This window comes from Dermacentor silvarum, chromosome 2 (assembly GCF_013339745.2).
Source record: "Dermacentor silvarum isolate Dsil-2018 chromosome 2, BIME_Dsil_1.4, whole genome shotgun sequence".
Classification (NCBI taxonomy): Eukaryota; Metazoa; Arthropoda; class Arachnida; order Ixodida; family Ixodidae; genus Dermacentor; species Dermacentor silvarum.
In genome coordinates this window covers 214,467,973-214,474,597 of record NC_051155.1, presented here as the reverse complement: position 1 = coordinate 214,474,597, position 6,625 = coordinate 214,467,973, and the positions used below count along the sequence as shown (strand labels likewise).

The following is a 6,625-nucleotide window of genomic DNA, read 5'->3' as shown; positions in this document are numbered from 1 at the left end:
GAAACACCCCTTCCTCCCGAAATCGGGATCTCGCACTCAGTCGAAGCCTCTCTACCGCGGAAGAAGCTAGCTCGCTCGCTGAGGGGGGTCAGAGGGCAGCGCACTCCAAAAAAGTTCTAACGCGAACGCGAAGACCGACCAGGCAGCAAACGGCCGTGCATATTCCCGGCTCTAGAGGCGAGCTTACTCGGCCTCCCACTCGACCGGTCGGCTCCACTCCGTTTTATGACTGTCATCGTAAAAAGAGAGGTCGCAGAATCGCGCGCCCGCTTGTTCTCGGTCGGGTTGTCGCCGTGAGCATGTTTCTTCCCACGCTGCGTACTTTGACGCTTTTTATCTCTTTTTCCTTCTTTTTTTATATTTACTGACCCCCCACAGCTTTATTTCTCGGTCTTGGCTGATATTCGTCCCACGACGACTGCCCGCTGACTCTCTCTCTCTTTCGCTGTCTCTCTGCGGGCGCGCGCGAGCTGCTTTACTGCTGAGTCCGTGAGCGATCCTTGTTTAGTGTTACGGGGCCTAATTTGGCCCGGCTTATTTTGAAATCGACTGGCGATTCCTTTCTTTTTTTTTTCTTTTTACCGCCCCCGGTCTTGCTTGAAACTATTTCTCGTACTATGCTTGTTTATTAGCTTTTATGCTCCGTCGTCACTGGCTCTCTGCTTGCAATTAAAGAGGCGGGGGAAATCGCACACTCGACTGTTCTCGAACGGTGTTTCTGCTGAAGCTGTATTCCTAATTTGGCCGAGTCAGAATATTTAATGACAAAAGCACTTAGTGCTTTTTTGTGTGTGTGTGCGTGGTGCGCATTTTACGCCTGCGCACGAGATCAGCCAGGCGTACGTGTGTCTTCCTGTCACTGTCCCGCGACCTGTTTGCTAATAATATAGCTAACTAGAAAAATTATGTTGGATAGTTGGTCCAATAATGAGAGATAAGGCTTTAAATATAGGAGGAAGGAATGAGGAAATGATTAGGTAGGAACACGAAACATACAAATCAATTAATACTGAATCACGAGGAGTGTTTGGATATCTGACTCTGTGCGACACCAAGTTTCAATCTCTTTCTTACCGGCGTCACGTTAGAGATGGCCATATACAGAACAGACTCAACTAGGGTTGCCAACCGTCGTGAATTTAGCGGCACAGTCCCGACATTTCAGTAAATGCTTTGGGGTGTTGATGGCTGGGCCGCCGGCGTGGGGGGGGCTGACTCGCGTCAGAGCCGGGAGGGGCCGTGGCCTTTCGCTCTATCCGACCGCCTGCCCCATTATTTATTGGTTCTTGTTTGATTGATTTTATTTCTTTGTATTTCTGTTTTCTTTCCTTTTCCCACAAAGCTTGTCACATTTAATGCAAAACGAAAATGATTGTGCCCGTGTCTGAAATCGTTGATCTTTCCTTATACAACTGCATGGATCCATATCTAGCCTGTGGCAAACGATCCAGACGTTGCCGCATACAAGTCTTGCATATTGGTGTAAATGAAGTTATTATTATTATTATTATTATTATTATTATTATTATTATTATTATTATTATTATTATTATTATTATTATTATTATTATTATTATTATTATTATTATTATTATTATTATTATTATTATTAATACGCCACAAAGCCGCTACACCACCACCCACCGTGGTGGCGTAGCGGCTTTGGTGTTGCTCTGCTACGCCCCAAGCATGGGATCAAATTCAGGCCGCGGCAGCCGCATTTCGATGGAAGCGAAAATGCAAAAGCACGCGTCTATTGTGCATTGGGTGCGCGTTAAAGAACCGCAAGCGGTGAAAATTACTCCGCAGTCTCCCACTACGACGTGTCTCATAATCATATCGTGTAACTCCAGAATTTAATTTAGCATTGTCACAAACACAAAGGCAGTTTCGTATTTCTCGTGGTTCTAGTTCGGTTATAGGCCCCTAACCGTTCACAGTACCTCAACCCGTATCGGTAGCCGTGTTGGTAGGATAATTATACTTCACCTTCCTTGTTGTAACTCGCGACACAATAGGACAAAAAAAAATTGTTAACTTGGTTTCACGTACGGACTGGCAGCTCCCGGCACTGGTATGGTCAGTCATCGCCGCCCCCCCCCCCCCCCCCCCTTCCTCACGCACCGGCTTCGTCCACTGGAGAGTTGGCAACCCTAGATTCAACCCGCTAAAAGTACATAAACAATGCTTATATTGCGCAGGTATAGTTAGAACCTAATTATGGAGCGAAAAATGGGCCGTGATTGTAATAAAGATATGATGATAGAAATTATAGAAACGATGTCGTCATTGCTGTCGCTGTGCGTACTTTAAGCTCTTTAAAAATGCGTAGTGTTGAAGCCACCTATAGCGTGACCGCAAGGAACTAACCTTCGTGCAAGCTCTTTTAGACTCAACGCGCGCTGTTATCGTACTCATTGTGTGTGTTTAATATCTGCGTTAGCAGATGAAAAAATTATCGACAAATGCACTTCGCAGGAAAAAGAAATCACATTATGCAGTCTGTTCAAACTACCGCCAACCGCACTAATAACAGCCTGTCGGGGCCTATAGCGCACGCCCCTTTCCCGTACTTCCTAAACCGCGCCATTTATGCATCGCCTTCATACTTAGTGCACAAACAAACAGCTGCGACGCTTCCATTAAGACTGAGAGGCTCCGTCTCCTTGAGAAGAGTGTCCCCTGTCTCAGCACAGTGGTCATCGCGACAAGCTGCTGGCACGAGCCGAGTAAGTTTGTCGAGAGGACTAGCTGTGCGTGCCGTCCGGCGTTCGGGACACCCACCATTACCGCGGCTATAGTACGGGTATGGAGCGACGTCGTTATGTATCCGACTGCACGAGCGGGCTTCCAGCAAGCGGGCTCTTTTCCAAACCGTCCGTGACATGCGCTGCATTAGTCTAGTTCCGGCGACCAAGCGGGAATACGTAATGAGCGCCAATCAACGCGATTTCAAAAAACTCTGAAGTAAAGGATTACGTTCCTCTACTGAACTTCAACGCTCTCCTCATCTCCCCTCATGCCCCCGCCCCGCCGTCCACTTCCTCCCTCTCGATGTAAATCCCGTGGTGCAAAACAGTGCGCTCGCCTACGCCGATTCCGATCTCGCGAGTTGCCGGTCTCCGTGATGTTCTGAGCGTGAGCTTTTGATGAATGAGGCGAGAGCGCGTAGATTTACGTCGCAGCCCGTCTTCATGGGACCCACCATGTAGTCATCTGTCCGCCGAAGCCGCTTTCTTGGGTTCTTTGTGGGACGGCTACCGACTGCGTTTACTCTGATCCCAATTAGACTTAGTTTAGGTTAAGCTGTGTACGTTGCAGACGAGTCTAGAATGCCTTAAGGGAGGGGGCATCTTAGCTAGAAGGCGAAATACCTTGCTTCTTGGAAACGTTTGAGAATTGTTTATTCCGTAGACTCCTAATTGAACCTCTTTGACGTGGATTTGGGCCTTTTGAACCGATAATACCCTTTCCTCATGTAGGGTAGCAAACCAGACGTGCGTCTGTTTGATCTCTCTTTCTTTCCATTACTTCTCTCTCTCTCTCCCTCTCTCCGTGATGGACAGAAACCTAGAGCCACGAAGCTTGAAACTGGCTAATAAAAGTGACAGTATTGGTAGGTTGTATACTCTATTCCCTCTCTCCCCAGCGTAGGGTAGCAAATCAGATCTTGCCATCTGGTTACCCTCCCTGCCTTTCCCCTTTTATTCTGTCTCTCTCTCTCTAGCATTAGATTAAATTATAGTTGGCTACAAACACGTCAAAAAGAATATAGTGAATACAAAACTAGAATACTTTGGAAACCTTCACCGTGGTTTTAGAAAACGCGCCAATCAATGGAGCACGCATCTGCGATGTTTTTCGGTACATGGGCAATCAGGGCCCGTAATTCGTAAGAAATAATTTTCTCTGATTTAATGGACTCGCTATCACTCGTCCCGCGAAGTGACCAATCACGGCAATAGCGGGGCAATAGCGGTGCCAACCAGTGATAAAGGGGAAAACAATTCAGTGAAATTCCACTCTGTGAAGGTGGATGACCGGCGAAGCTGTGTATGTGGTGATTGACCGTTGCTCCGGTAAAACGTTCCAAGTTTGAGGGATCGGGGCCACATGGATAGTTCGCATTCAGTTCTTTCCGCCTCGCGGTCCTGGCGGGCAGCCCGCTTACGCTTGGAGTCCGCGGCCCGCTCATCGTCGGTGGTCTCCTTCCGGTGCCGCCGCGTCCATTCCCTTTTCTGTTCACGCCGTCGTTCTCGGTAGGCACGCTGTACTTCAGACCGTACAACACGTGGTCTAACCATTTCACAGTCAAAGTAGAATTGAGGAAAGGAGCCTGCGTAGAGCATGACGTCAGGAGACAGAAGACACTCAGATTGGTAGGCACTAGTTTGAATACGCTGCATGGCGTACACGTGTATGGCGCGAACGTAGACATGACCGACGCGGTTCAAAGTGTAGTATCTGTTCTTATCAGCTTGATATTTGATACAAGTTGTATTTGTACCCAAGATATTAAACTTAATTTTGGAAGTTGGTGGAGTGCCTGAAGCCTGCTTCATCTCCGCCGTGGGTCGGCCCGGTATTGCACTATGCTCGGGATTTTTGTTCTATGGGCATCGATCCGCTCGAAACTAGCCATATACAGCTTCACCAAGGTATATGTAAACTGGTAGCGAAGCTTCCATAGAAGCCCATACGTTCAAAACATCGCGGCTTATAAGCGGTTCATGGGGCTTAGCGCCATCTGTGTGAGGAGGGAACACTTCCGGCGGAATAAAAAATAATTTGACGTCATATCTGTTAAAAACAGCAGTGACGTCATTTTGTTCTCATAGGCGCGAAATTTGTTTTCGGAGGCCTGCCATTAGAGATGTATATTCAAATGCCCCGCCATTCGGCTTGATGGGCGTTCCGAGCTTTCAGCGCGGAAAGCGATGCAGGAAAAGGTCAGCCGTACGGGTGACGAAATCGCATCGCTCCACAGAACATACTTTCTTTGGAGGCCGACGAACGCTTCGGGCGTAGATTGCGTAGAGTGCTCGTCCTTTCGTCGGACGCCAAGCCCGTCGGCCAGCGCTGTCGCACGAAAACAACTAAAGTAAACAAGTATCTGAAGGTCGCAACTCACTGCTTTTGACTGTACAGGTTAAGAAACAATAAAACTCCCCCCGTCACCTACTTCCGACAAACGTCGACATGCAACACAACATGTGAGGGGGGCGTATTGCAACAGGTGAACTTTACGAGCGTGCCTTTCCACGCACTCCCAATAGCTGCATTGCATTGCAAGTGATAGCGGCGTCAACGCCCGCCGCTATCGATGGGCGCTCTCACGGTGGGCGCTGAAAAAATGTATGTATTAATAAGGATCCAGTAAAATAGAGTTGTATCTTCTCGCCATGCGTATATAAAATGGATTAGGAATTTTATTCTTGTCGAATGAATATAACTGCGTGTCGCTTTAATTAAAAAACGACTTTTTCTTTCCCAGTGTTTATTCCCTCCAAACATAGTCGCGCTTCAATCGCTGCTCCCATAACCACCCTTGCTGATGTTGGTCACAATTGGTTCTGAACCGCTTTTCGCCCGAAGCTTCGCGACCTATGTGGATCGACCTTGGCTTCACTGTAAAAATAAATAGCAACTGAAAAAAAAGATATTTATAAAATATGGTCTTGGATGCGTTCGCAAGTAATTCCACGCAGAAAAAAAAAGAATGCTAGGTTAGAACTGTCCCCCAGAAGCAAAAAAGCTAACAGTTAGCTGCTATGTAAACCAGCCTTTAAAAAAGCGACGTAAACAAAAAGGACCTAAAAAGAAGAAACAAAATCTTACCTCTACCTCCACCACAAATGCACAGCGGTTAGTTTTAGATAATAAAAAGACAATGCAACAAGAAAAGTAACAAGAAAAAAAGCCTTTTAGGTACAGCATTTGCAGACATAACCAGTCATCGGAATATCCGCTATTTCGTTGTTCAGTGTTTTCCGGGAAGGCTTCGTACAATGCCTAGAGCGAAGGTAGTGCCCGAAATGACATACTAGTGTATGACAATCAGGTGACTGAGTAAGTTGCGAAACGTGTGAAAAAGACCCTTCAGAGACTATCGATAAAACCGTCCCTGAATCAGTCCAAAAGGGTGCTACAGCCAAGGGGCGTTGCGCAACCTGATGCAGTGACAAAAATGGCAAAAAAATACAAGAGCGCTGATAAGAAGATTCAGATGTACCTTACGAATTCCACGCCCTCGCTAATATCTTCTATTGTACGTTGTGAAAGATCAGCGAGAAAGTATGCCGATGGCGAAATTACGCACAATATTAATCGAGGGCAACTCGCCATGCTTAGGGTCTATAAATATTTATTAAAATAAAAAGGTATAATTGTTTCTTCTCCGCAGAAGCTTGCAACACGCACAACTCTCGAAGCAAGAGCCCTGATATTGCCGGAAATTTTCCTTTCCTCGCTACCTCACGAGCACGGGTCCATCCACTTGAAAAGGCGAAGGCTGAGGAAGAGAAAAGGGCTGCTTGGGGGAAGCGGGGAATGTAAGACCGGCGGCGGCTGCTCGAGGGTCCTCCACGGCTCGGAATCCTCAGCTTCAATTGACGCCGAAGCCGAG

At 47.2% G+C, this 6,625-nt stretch overlaps 1 non-coding gene across 1 annotated transcript; it reads left to right on the top strand.

Moving 5' to 3' along the window:
* The first annotated feature begins 4,436 nt into the window (after positions 1 to 4,436).
* LOC119443293 (U2 spliceosomal RNA) lies at positions 4,437 to 4,619 on the top strand. Its single transcript, XR_005190238.1, has one exon. It is a non-coding gene; the product is annotated as a U2 spliceosomal RNA (small nuclear RNA).
* Positions 4,620 to 6,625: the final 2,006 nt, after the last annotated feature.